Source organism: Anomalospiza imberbis, assembly GCF_031753505.1.
Source record: "Anomalospiza imberbis isolate Cuckoo-Finch-1a 21T00152 chromosome W unlocalized genomic scaffold, ASM3175350v1 scaffold_31, whole genome shotgun sequence".
Classification (NCBI taxonomy): domain Eukaryota; kingdom Metazoa; phylum Chordata; class Aves; order Passeriformes; family Viduidae; genus Anomalospiza; species Anomalospiza imberbis.
In genome coordinates, this window is record NW_027099315.1 from 4,248,566 (window position 1) to 4,262,002 (window position 13,437).

Here is a 13,437-nt window from a genome sequence, read left to right on the forward strand (position 1 = left end):
TGTGCACCTGACCTTGTCGGGGTCATTATTATGTTGTCCATCCCTCCCAAAGAGTACCTCTAATACTGCCACTTCCCTCAGCTGTTGGATCCCTTCCTCCAGGGTCTTCCAGCGCATTCTATGGTGGTGCTCCTGCATTCTCTCCCTGTGGACAAACCTCTCTCTGACACTCATTAAAAGCCGCTCCCAGAGAGAAAGGGATCCTGGCTCCCTTACAAAAATCTGATTCATACCTGAGTCCTGGGTTAAGGGTCCCAAGTTCCTTGCCTCACCACCGTCCAGCTGCACGCCTGTACCCATAAGGTCCCAGACCCGGAGTAACCAGGTAGTATAAGCCTCACGCCCTCGTCGCACAATGTCTTTGTGCAGATTACGGAGACTTTCGTACGTCAGGGACTCGGTGATGATTGCAACCTCCGGCTCCCCTGTGGGTTGTGAGGGCCCTCCCCTATCTGGGTGCTCTGCTTTCATCTTAGACCTCCTTGTTTCTACCGGGGCAACTGCTGCTGGCTGTGACTGCCTTTGTGGTTCAGCTGGAACCTGCACAGTTGTAACATTTGTGGGTTCCACAGCTGTACTATTAGACTGTCCCTCTTCAAGGCAAAGGGCGGGTTTCTCACCAGCTGGTGAAATGCACTCCTTCAGCATCTCTTGCATCTCCTGCATCTCCTTAACCAGCACCCTCACCCAATCTGGGTGGTTCGTTTCTGAGGCAGGCTCTGGGGCAGGGTCAGGCTCTGGAGCAGCAGCATCTTTAGTCTCTGGTGTAGGTGTCAGGGTAGTTATGCGGGTTAATCTTCTCTTATCTCTGAGTGCTAAACATAACAGGCATATCAGCAACACCACCCATTGTATGATATCATTAGCACTTAGAGTGGATCTTAACCCTTCGAAAACTGGTGGAGCAGACCCAAAAAGATGGTTAAAAGGTTGGGAGAAAGTTTCCCCCCGTGTCATTTCCTCACAGTAGGTACCATTATTAAAGTAACTCCAAAAACATGCAGTTAGTGTGTGATAGCTCTGAATCCATGTACCTGCCATCCAGAGGAAATTAAAGATCCATGAATCCTTCACCCAGAGGACAAACTTGATAACAGACACAGTAGCCTTAGTTACAGGACCCATATTTAGATAAGGGCCTGTAAATGGGAAGTATACACTTGCGACCACATGCCACCCAAACCAGGGAAAACTAGACCACATGGTGGTACTTAAAAATTAAATTACCTAAGAACTGTTAATCCCTTTTTTTCTCAATGCCCTCGTGCCCCACGTTGGGCGCCAAAATCTGTCTTGGTTTGAAAAGACAGGAGTCTGTGAAGGAAGGCAAAAGCCTCCTGTGAAATGGAAAAGGTAAACCCCCTCCTTCCGAATTATCACAATTTCAGAATTAAAAGGGCTCTCAGGCAAAGATATGAGAATGGGAATAACAGTTTTTTACTAGGAAGGAAAAAAACTAAATAACAATGCAATTTAGCACAAGCAAAAAAAACAACCACTGGCAGAGTGAGAAAAACCTGACACCCTGAGAAGTCAGGGTGTTGATAGTAGTCCAGCCAGATGGTGGCTGCTCCTCCTGGAGCGGCAATCTGCAGAGGGGTGTAGGTCCTTTCTGAAGATGCGGCGAAGGAGCAGCTGGGCCTGGTTCTTGATTCCTCTGGGAAATCCGGCGAAGAAGGCTATCTGTTGTCTCACAAATGCTTGTTTTATGGTGGCAGGGATGCTTGGCTCCTCCCTCTGGGTGGAGCATCTCACAATGGGATGATGTAACTAGTCTTACCAGCCACAGTGAGTAATTCAATAGCCCATTGACAGGAGATTATCTTCCTGGCAGTGTCATTGTTCTTGAAAGAGATAAGAAAAAACTGCCTAACTCCCAACAGATGGCAAAAATAGAATACATGCTTATTTTACAAGCCAGGACACCTATCTACACCTTAATTTGACCCCATGCCCTGGTTTAGGGCAAATTTGTGAGAAAAACCTCCAAACTGGAATGCCTCTAGAAAGCAAATCCAAGTGGCCCCTCCCCAAACTGGTTCGGGAAAAATTATTTCCTTTGAGAAAAGTGGAAAAAAACTGTTTATTTAACAGGCAAAGCATTTACCAGCACAAAAAAAAAAAAAAACAAAGAACTATATTAAACAATAAAACCTCTTGCCAATCTGAAGAGATGACAAATTCAGAAAGTCCTCTTTGTGTGTTGTAGCTTAGCTCACTCAGTCTCTTATCAACCCCTCCTGTGCTGGAAATGCTGCAGCCCAGGCCTGGCCTGGTGGGCCACAGGTGTGAGCTCTCAGTGCTCTTCTGGCTGTTCAGTCCAGAGCAGGTTTAAACAGTTCCAAGAAAAAGAAAAACTACAGGCTAGGGAACTTCTCTGCCTCAGCTAGCTAAAAACTTAACTAAAAACAAAGGAGACCTCTCTCTTGCTGTCTGTGCTGCATACAACACAGTCCAGGAGAAGGATGCGGGGGAGCAAGTGCAGTTTCTGATAACAAACTCTGCGCTTCTTCTCTCCCCCCCCTTGCTCTTGGAAACAGTCTTAAAGGTGCAAAACGTATTTCTGGGCTAAAAAGATGAATGGGGATACAAGCATCATAAAGTCACCCCAGGACATCCCCCTTTCAAAAATATAAATTTTTTTTTCTGAACCTGTATTAATCACATTTAAGTGTAAAAATGAACTTTACTAGATCATGACTTCTTACTCCAAGAAGCACAACTGAAAGACATATCAAACATAAGATTTCTAGTCTGATATGTATTAAGATCAAATAATAATTTTCACAACACAGTTTCCTAGTTTAGAATGCATTTTTCTTTATTAAAAATTTTTACCTAGTATGTTCAAAGAAGGTAACTGCACTGTATAATTTCAAGGTTGCTGTTGAGATTTTTAAATCTGAAATTTCCCAGCAGCATAGAAGAAAGCATGTTCTAGAATCGTTCTCTTGTGACATTTTTTTAATTGGGTATAATTGGCCAGGTTGGGGTATGAAGGGAGACCAGAGTATGGCTTCAATGAGTGACCTCTGTGGGAGAAACTTGTGGACTGCCCTGTACTGGTTAGAGTTGGTTCTAGACAGCTCATCAGGAACCCCATTGCAGGTCAAAGATGAGCCAATCAGTAAATTTTGTGGTGCCTCTGTGAAAATAAAGCGAGGAAGGGTGGTAAATGCTGAAAAAAAAAGGAAGAAAAGAAATAACAGCAGTGCAGAAGAAAGAGGAGACAGAAGACCATGCTGGAAAAGGAAGAGAGCAGGAGCTCAAGTGGTAGTCTGAGCAGGAGCTGAGAGGCCTGACTCTAAAGGGACTGCTACCAGTACAGGAACCACCACACACTGACCCTAATTTCCTGAGCTGCCTCTTGCCCCATCAAAGAGACTTTTGTGTGTGGTGATGGGATTGCAGAAAGAACAGAGGGAAGGGGAGATTTTGCAGAGGCAAGGGATGATGAAGTGGATTGAAAGCTGTCTGAATGGCTGAACCCAGAGAGTGGTGATCAGTAGCGCAAAGTCTAGTTGGAGGCCAGTAGCTAGTACTGTAGCCCAGGGGTCAATACAGTCCTTTCCAGCATCTTCATTAATGGCCTGGATGGATGGGGCAGAGTCTACCCTCAGCAAGGGAGGGAGTGACATACCAGAGGGTTGTGCTGCCACTCAGAGGGACCTGGGAAGGCTGGAGAAATGGGCTGACAGAAGCCTCATGAAAATCACCAAAGGGAAGTTTCAAGTTCTGCCCCTGAGGAACAACTTCATGTACCAGTACATGTGGGGAGCCACCCATCTGGAAAGCAGCTTTGCAGAAAATGACCTGGAGATCCTGGTGAGCACCAGGTTGAACATGAGCAAGCAATGTGCCCTTGTGGCAAAGAAGCCCGATGTTATGCTTGGCTGCATTAGACAAAGTATTGCCAGCAGGTCAAGGGAGGTGATCCTTCCCTTATATTAAGCACTGGTGAGATTGCACAGAGTATACTCCTGGAAAAGCTGGCAGCCCATGGCTTGGACAGGAGCACTCTTTGCTGGGTAAAGAACTGGCTGGATGGCCGGGCCCAGAGAGTGGTGGTGAACGATGCTGCATCCAGCTGGCGGCCAGTCACCAGTGGTGTCCCTCAGGGGTCTGTCCTGGGGCCTGTTCTGTTCAATATTTTTATTGACTACATGGATGAGGGGATTGAGTCTTTCATTAGTAAGTTTGCAGACAACACTAAGCTGGGAGCACGTGTCAATCTGTTGGAAGGTAGGAGGGCTCTGCAGAGAGACCTGGAATGGTTGGATGGATGGGCAGAGTCTAACAAGATAAAGTTTAATAAGTCCAAGTGCCGAGTCCTGCATTTTGGCCACAATAACCCCCTGCAACGTTATAGGCTGGGGATGGTGTGGCTGGACAGCGCCCAGGTGGAAAGAGACCTTGAGGGTACTGGTCGACTGATGACTGAACATGAGCCAGCAGTGTGCCCTGGTGGCCAAGAAGGCCAATGGCATCCTGGCCTGTATCAGGAATACTGTGGCCAGCAGGAGCAGGGAGGTCATCCTTCCCCTGTACTCGGCACTGGTGAGGCCACACCTTGAGTGCTGTGTCCAGTTCTGGGCCCCTCAGTTTAGGAAGGATGTTGAGATGTTTGAGCGTGTCCAGAGGAGGGCAACGAGGCTGGTGAGGGGCTTGGAACACAAGCTCTATGAGGAATGACTGAGGGAGCTGGGTTTGTTTAGCCTGGAGAAAAGAAGACTCAGAGGTGACCTTATCACTCTCTACAACTTCCTGAAAGGTGGTTGTAGTCAGGTGGGGGTTGGTCTCTTTCTCCAGGCAGCAACTGACAGAATGAGAGGACACAGTCTTAAGCTGCATCAAGGGAAATATAGGTTGAATATTAGGAAAAACATTTTTACAGAAAGAGTGATAAAGTACTGGAATGGTCTGCCCAGGTAGGTGGTGGAGTCACCATCCCTGGATGTGTTTAAAAAAAGACTGGATGTGGCACTCGGTGCCATGGTTTAGTTGAGGTGTTAGGGCATGGGTTGGACTCAATGATCTTGAAGGTCTCTTCCAACCTAGTGATTCTGTGTGTGACTACCATGTCCAGTTCTGGGCTCCAGAGTACAGGAGAGATATGGACATACTGGACAGAGTCCAGTGAAGTGCAACTAGGGTGATTAAAGGACTAGAGCATCTCATATCTAAAGAAAGACTGAGAGAGCTGGGAATATTTAGCCTGAAGAAAAGAAGGCTCAGGTAGAACTATAAATACCTGAAGAGAGGTTGTTATAAAGATGGAGCCAGACTTTTTCCAGTGGTACACAGGGACAGGACGAGAGGGCACACAGTGAAATATTGGAGATTCCATCTGAGCATTGGAAAACACTACTGTTAGGGTGACCGAGCACTGGGACATGTTGCCCAGAGAGATGGTGGAGTCTCTGTCCTTGGAAATATTCAAAATCTTTCTGGACATAGTACTAGACAACTGGCTCTAAGTGGTCCTGCTTGAGCAGGGGGTTTGAACCAGATCACCTCCAGATGTCCCTTCCAACCTCAACCATTCTTTGTCACCATTTAGTCAGGAACGGAAATGAAGGCGACACAACTCCATGCATTTTCAGAAAGCATAAAAGCTCCTTTATTACAAAACTTCACGTTTTTATAAGCAACATCGTTCACCCAGAACCTGATTGGTTCTTAATAACACCTGTCACCCAATTGGTTAATTAGGAACAACACCATCTTTCCATAAACATCACATAGAACACATTCGCTATGTTCACTAACACCAGCTGCAGAGACTTAGGATAAGAATTGTTTTAATTCTTTTCTCTGAGCTTCTCACAGCTTTCCCTGAATGATGCCTGGGAAACTATCTGTTTCTCTCTGAGAACATCCACATATCTAACTTATCTGGTCTTCAACTTTAATTGTAAAATGTTTGGAGAGTAAATTGTCCTTAAATTTTCTAGGAATTGTACAAATAATGAAAATAAGGCTTGGAAAATGTAGGTTGTCTGACACATCTTGTACTCAAAAGACAGCTACATCTGTATGATTTGGGATGGTTATTTGCCTATCCTGTTCCTTAATCTCCTGTATATTGGGCAGTTGTAAGATCTCTGTCTTAATGTTGAAAGAAGACACAAGGTTTCATTAATGGTTGATTTGCCATCAGTGGAGCTGCAGTTACAGGATATCTGATCTGTCAAAATATCCACTGACAGGAGTGTCTTCAAAAAACAGCTTAAGAGAAAATTCTGTCTCTTGCATGGTACAAATACTTTTCAAAAATCTGACTCTTAAATGCTTTTGGAGTTAGGGAATACACAGGTGTTTGACGTATTTGGAAACTGGAAATCATTGAGTATTTATTGCTTGACATTTTGTGAGTAGGGGGAGCATTCACAAAAGCTGCCCTCAGGTCTCATAGACTCATCTCTACTAAGGAAAAGGCTTTTTCTAGAAGGGACTCAAGATAGAAATCTCTCCTTGTCCATTGACTGCTGAGGGCACCTCAGGTGACTACTGGCTTATTTTTATTGCTAGTATTTTTGAATGAAATCTCTTTTGATGTGTGTCCTCTGTCCCCCCCATTTTATAAGTATAAACATACTTTACTGTTCGGTGTTAACCATAAGACAGACCAAGCAACCTCTCTTGTGGTTTATGTGCTGTCCTAATGACACTGAAATCGGCCAGAATAAATTAACACAATTTGAAGCATTAGAAAGCAGGCATTCTTTATCTATGTAGAAAACACAGAGGATCTCTCCTTATTCCATGTGTTCAATGAGACTTTACAACAAGGTATTTATCCATCATCATCATACATATTCATTACAGCATATCTCCTATCTAATACATAAACATCACTTTCTTAGAACTAATTTGCATGCATCTGCCTCTTACTGGAAGTCCTTTAATGGTCCTGGAGGGTCATCAAAAGGGGTCTCTGGTGGTTGTATTCACTGAATGCTTTCATATTAAAGGTGACCTTTTCTTGAACTTCTTCTTTGGACATGTGCTGTTGCTTCTTGTTATGTAACTTGCAAAAAAACTTACTGTAGGCCTCTTTATCAGTTTCTCCACTGGTTCCAGCTATGTTTATCATTCTGTGTGCATACCTTTACATCCTTTTATCTTTTTTTTTTGCCAGTTAGTCTTTAAGCTCTATTCAGCAACTTCAGGGAAACTGAAAATTTCTATTCTCTATGTTATTTATCACTAACAATTCACTTGTTTAAAGTTGAGGGGAGGGAGGGATTAACTGACTCCTACCCTCAGTTATAGCAGTGTTGGCTTGTATAGAGAGGATGATGAGGCAAATTTAATTCATATGACTAGAGATGTAGCTGTCAATGTTGGATTAAAAGTATATTTTTAAATGGTAATGACTTGGGACAGGATTCTTTGCTGTGAATAAACATCCTAGTTGTCAGTCATGCTGAGGCCTCTAACCACAGTTCTGGGATACTGTATGTTTGGGTAGGGGTAGAGCAAGTTTAAATATGAAGCAGGGATGTGGTGGGAAAAAATAGGAAGAACAGGAGCAAGTTTTGTTGGTCAAAACAAATACAGGGAGATCACTTGCCAATTAACTGCCGTGAGCAAAACAGACGACTTGGGGAATTGAATCACCAGAGGAGTGAGATTTTGAAAAAAGCTTAATTTTTTGCCAAGTCATTCATATATCTATATAAAATACTAATTCAAATATTGGGAAACAGAATCAAAACAAACATTAAAAGACTTATGGAGAACACACTTAGGAAAACACTTTTCCTTCCCTTTTTCCTGGCCTCTGCTTTACTCCAAACTCTTCCCCTTGCCCCTTATGTCTGCAGGTTACACTCAGTCCCTTCAGTGATGCAGTGTGTGTATGTCTAAGTTATGGTCAGCATATAGCAGCTTCTCTGCTGCTCATTCCTTGTCACTTTTTCTGTTCTGGCATGGGTTCTCTGCAGACTGCAGTTCCTTCAGGAATGTTTGCTTTGCTATGAAGCTCTTTCTGTTCTGACCTTGGTGTTTCGTCTGTTGTTTTTCACTTCTTTTTGTTCCCTTCTCCCATTTTTAAATGTTTCCACAGAGGTGCTGCCAGCTTTGCTGATTGGTTCAGCTTTGGCCTGTTATGGATTTGTTGCTGAGCAGGCTGGAACCGGCTGTGGCAGGTGCAGGGTAGTCCCTAACTTCTTGCCACATACACCCAATGGACTATGAATGTACTTTTCCATTTCTTTTCCATTTGTGCCACATGTACAATAAATAAAATAATTTAGAAGCAAGATTTTTTAATAAAAATTATTATCAAAGTAAGAAATTAATACACAATTTTGTAGAACAAACAAGGTATGCTAGGGAAAAAAAAAAGATTCCAAGATGGTCTTAATTCTTAGAGTCTTGGCTTCCTTCTTGCCATATTTTTTCACCTCCCTGCTAATACAGGACAAGAAGAACTAAATGTTTGAGGCATATATTTTGCTTGTCTGTAGAGGCAATTCCTCAAAGTCTATTCACAGACAGTCCTTCCAGTTATATAATCTTTTGAAGTACAATAACATAATAATATTACCTTCTTTCTCTGCTGAATTCTCACATCTGTAAATTATTCTAGGTGTTGGTAAGTGCTACCAAATACTGGTCCATTTCATAAGGGGAGTGTTGTTTTCCCAAGATGCTAGGTTTTTTGTTTTCTGAAAAAACATTCTAGCAAGAGGGGATAAGCATAGAATACAGTGTGAATTCTTGAGCTAGAGGTTCTTTTTGACAGCTCAGTTAAAAGAAATTTAAACCAGTTTTGCTAATTTCTTAAGAAAAACTGTTCATATACTTACAAACTTATGCAGGTGTTCTCTGAAAGTACATTTTTTGATAGCCCAATATACAGCTTTTCACCAAATAACTTAAAAGGTTTATTCTTCCTCTTAAATACTTCCTTAAGATCTTCTGGTTATCATTTATTTTCATGGATATGCAAATATACATTAGTTTCAGAGCCAGTTCTTTGTGCATTTTTCCTCCACTTCTTAAAGCACCAGCAATATCATGATCACTGTTCTCTGTTTTTTCCTCCCTTTCTGGGAAGGGTTGTCAGTTTTACAACTTTATTTCCCCCCCTTCCTTTTTTTTTTCTTTTTTAATTATGCAGGATGTTACATGTTTTCCATGAAAAATCTGAAAGACCTGTATATAAATAGAAAATAACATACAGTGCTATGATGCTGAGGAGTAATCTTGTGTGTGTGTATGTGTGTGTGTAAAAACCAAACGCACAACACACCAGTAGAGTAAGCAGTTTAAGTTCTCATTTGCCCTTGCTGATTATTTCAGTGTTAATTAAAATATTTAAATTATCAGTATTACAGGGCTATGATTTCTTTGCTACGGTTGTGCTACTCTTCTACAAGCAACACTTTAAAGAACTATTTTTCATTGACCTTTCAAATTTATAAATATATAGAATATTTAGCAGGGCTACTCTCAAGGAGTTTTTCTCCCAGTCAGTGCTCATGTCTGGGATTGTCCTGACCCAGATGCAACACCTTGCACTTGGATTTGTTGAACTTCATGAGGTTCTCATGGGGCCAATTCTCAGGTTTCACCAGGTCCCTCTGGCTGGCATCCCTTCCTTCTCTTGTGTCAGTTGCACTGCTCAGCTTGGTGTTATCTGCAAACTTGCTGAGGGTGCACTCGATCCCACTGTCTATGTCATTGATAAAGATATTAAAGAGCACAGGTATCAAGACAGAGCCCTGAGGGACGCCACTCATCACCAGCCTCCACCTGAACATAGAGCCATTGACCGCAAGTCTCTGTGTCCATCCAGCAAATTCCTTATCCACTGAATAGTCCATACATCAAATCCATGTCTGTCACTGTTGAGTAAGAAACGACATAGACTCACCAGAAGGCTGGTTTGCACAGCATCTCACTTTACTTCGAAATTCTCTCATTTATACACTGTTCTGATACAGACAGACCAGATTGGTCAATTAATCAATACATTTCACCTGACTGGTTAATTAATAAAATGCCTTTCTTATAAACAATCTTTGAGAAAAACAGGAAAACAGAGAGTAGGAAAACAACACCTGCAGGTTGTTTATAATAACAAGCTATCATTGTTTATCTTCAACTCCCTAAAGTCTCACAAGCTGATTCTGGGAAAACTTATCTAGTTTTCTTGCTCTCTGACCAGGCTGTCACATCCACACGTCTCCAATTTGGAGATAATGGTGTCGTGTGGGACCGTATCAATCCAAACCGAAATAAAACTACCTATGTGGAGGTGGGGATGGAGGGGAGAGGGAGGGAGGGCGGAGAAGGAGAGACAAAAGGATAGAAAGGGTAACAATAAAAAGGAATATGGCCTAAAGGCCTAACAGCACTTAACAGCACTTTAACAGTATTTAACTTAACTTATAATTTAAACAATTTAGCAAAGGATTCATATAGGATTTAGTATGCCACAACAGTCATTTACTTACAGGCTTAACTTAGAAATCTAAAGTACTTAAGAATCTAGGAAAGCAGCATTTCTCCCACATTTGATATAGCATATGCACACCTGCATGAACACATAAAGAATCTGCACAATGTACCTGTGAAAAATTCCCCTCAAAGGTAGTGAAATACTCACTTCAGATGCCTTTGCGTCTTCTCAGTTGGTGAAGGGTTGAGCCTTGAGGAATGGGGGTATCAGCCCAGGATCTTTTGTCATTTGCTAGTCCTCGAGTATAGCAAACTTGAGAGTTCGCTGGCTCCGATTGCAGCTGCTGTGGTAGAAACCTCCCTTGGAATGGAAAATATGAACCCCTTCCCTCCAAATTATTATAACTTTGAAATTACAGGGCTTTCAGGCAAAGATATGGGAAAAGGAATAACAGTTCTTTACTAGAATATATATATATATAAAAAAGCAAGGCAGACGAACAACTACAATGGCAGCAACAACAAACAAATACAGAAACCCAATAATGGTGTTCTCTCGGCTGTCAAGCACTTTCCCCTTTGTTGTAGTTATGGTCACAGCTGGCAGGGGTGCTGTTGGCTCCCAACCAGGCAGGGCAGGTGCAATGATATCCCCATGGCTGCAGGGGGCGCTGTGGTGTGAGCCCAGATACCTCTCTCCATATGGGTAATGGTGGCTCAGCCGGTGGGAGAGAGAAAGGGCTTCCTTTGCAAACTCATGGGGGGGCAGCTGGTCTCAGTGCCACTCGGGAAGCTGAATGGACTATAGCAGGAAACCTTGGAGCAGCAGGCTGGAACAGCAGAGGCAGGTGCACCCGGGGCAACAAAGTGTAGCAAAGACTCCGGGGCCATGCCAGAAGCTGCAGGGTGTTCGGGTGTCAGGTTAAAGTGTAGCAAGAAACCCTGATGAAGTGGCAGGAAACAGCGGGGCTGGGTGGGGAATCCCTCCCCTGGATAGCTCACCAGAGATGGCTTGTCCCGGGGTCGGGCCATGCAGAGGGAGCAGCCCTGGTGGGAGACAGTGGGCTCCCAGAGCAACACGCATTGGCTCTGGGCTCCCAAGCAAGCAGAGGAGCAGAGAAGCAAGCCGTCAAGCCTCAGTCACGGTGCCAAAGGAAAAGAAAAGTAAAGAAACAGGCAAAAACCACAAGGCAACAGGATATTCAGTTAGAGGCACTGCACCACATGGCCGCATGAGACGATCGCCCCATGGGAAAAGGGAGCAGCAGCCCCCTGCCCTCACCCCTCGCAGGATCCCAGGTTGGCTCCCACCCATCGGGATACTCCTGGAGCCGGGGGTGGGGGGTGTGGGGGTGTGACCATTCCGGACACAAAACAAAACCAAAACCAAACAAAAAAAAAATGGATATTGTGAGAAACAATGCTCACTTTTAAAATTTTTAAAGGTTTATTAAGACCTTATCAAAATACAACAGAAGACTGAATAAGGAAAAATAAAGAGCCGGGAGCAAAGGATTCAACCACCATGTGCTCATCTACAAAATGGATGCTCTGCCTTTTATACCTCTAGCCCCTCCCAAAGTCTTGTCAGTTGACTCCTTCACTGTCCAGTGGTGATCACTTTCTTACATCTTGATTGGAGGTCAGGTGTTGTCATAGTAACAAGCTGACCCTCTCAAATGCCCTGACTACTGAGTCTATCCCATGATAACAATGCAAGGGGGAGGGGAAACATAACTATACATCTACAAAACTTCTCTTAACATATACATAATATTCACCCCTTAATTGTGAGAGTCAACCATTGCATTACTCATCTATAACAGATATGCTATAAAAACCATCCCCAAGACAAAGTGACAGGACAAGAGGAAATGGCCCAAAGTTGCGCCAGGGGAGGTTCAGATTGGATATTAGGAAATATTTCTCCACAGAAAGGATTTTCATTAATTGGAACAGGCTGCCTAGGGAAGTGGTTCAGTCACCATCCGTGGAAGTGTTCAAAAAATGTGTGGACATGGTAATTGGGGACATGGTTTAGCGGTGAATAGGGTAGTGGTGCTAGGTTGGCAGTTGGATTTGATGATCTCAGAGGTCTTTTCCAACCTTAATGGTTCTGTGATTTAAAAAGTGTCTTAAGGTCCTTGAATGCATCCAGAGGAGGGAAAGACAGCTGGTGAAGGAGCTGGAAGGCATTTCCTATGAGGAACAGCTAAGGACGCTGGGTCTTTCTAGATTACAGAATATGGTGAGTTAGAATGGACCCACAAGGATCATTGAGTATAACTCAGCCCTGTACAGGACAGCCCCGGGATTCACACTATGTGCCTGAAAACATTGTACAAATGCTTATTGAACTCTGTCAGGCTTGCTGCTGTGACCACTTCCCTGGGGAGCCTGTTCCAGTGCCCAACCACCCTCTGGGTAAAGAACCTTTTTCTGATATCTAACCTAAACCTCCCCTGACACAACTTCAGGCCATTCCCTTGAGTCCTGTAACTGGTCACCTGTAGTGGGTTGACCTTGGCTAGATACCAGGTGCCCACCAAGCTGCTCTATCACTCCCCTTCCCAGTGAGACAGGGGAGAGAAAAATAGAATGGAAAACAACTAGTAGGTTGAAAAAAGGCAGTTTACTAAAGCAAGAAAAAAGTGAAAGCTTGCACATGCATAAGCAATGGAAAAAAAAATTAATCTGTACTTCCCATCAGCAAGCAATGCTCAGCCATTTCCCAGGAAGCAGGGCTTCAGCACACGTAGCGGTTGCTCCAGAAGGCAAACACTGTAAAAAAACAAATGCCCCCCATTCCTCCTCCCTCCCTTAGCTTTTATATCTGAGCTGATGTCATATGGTATGGAATATCCCTTTGGTTAATTTGGGTCACCTGGCCTGGTTATGTCCCCTCCCAGGATCTTTCCCACTCCCAGCCTACTGATGGGGGGTGGAATGGTAAGAGGCAGTGCTGATGCTGTGCCAGCACTGCTCAGCAGTAGCCGAAACACTGGTGTGTTATCAACACCTTTC

The 13,437-nt window shown here is 43.6% G+C and overlaps 1 protein-coding gene and 1 long non-coding RNA gene across 7 annotated transcripts in view; one reads left to right on the top strand and one right to left on the bottom strand.

Moving 5' to 3' along the window:
- Window positions 1-13,437, top strand: part of LOC137465601 (spindlin-Z-like) — a 122,224-nt gene that overhangs the window by 10,103 nt on the left and 98,684 nt on the right. The gene's annotated exons all lie outside the window — the stretch shown is intronic.
- LOC137465604 (uncharacterized) overlaps window positions 1-13,437 on the bottom strand; it is a 93,880-nt gene that overhangs the window by 4,508 nt on the left and 75,935 nt on the right. Inside the window, exon 2 of the long non-coding RNA XR_010994718.1 lies at window positions 1,927-2,397. This is a non-coding gene — a long non-coding RNA (uncharacterized lncRNA). The remainder of the gene's footprint in view (window positions 1-1,926; window positions 2,398-13,437) is intronic.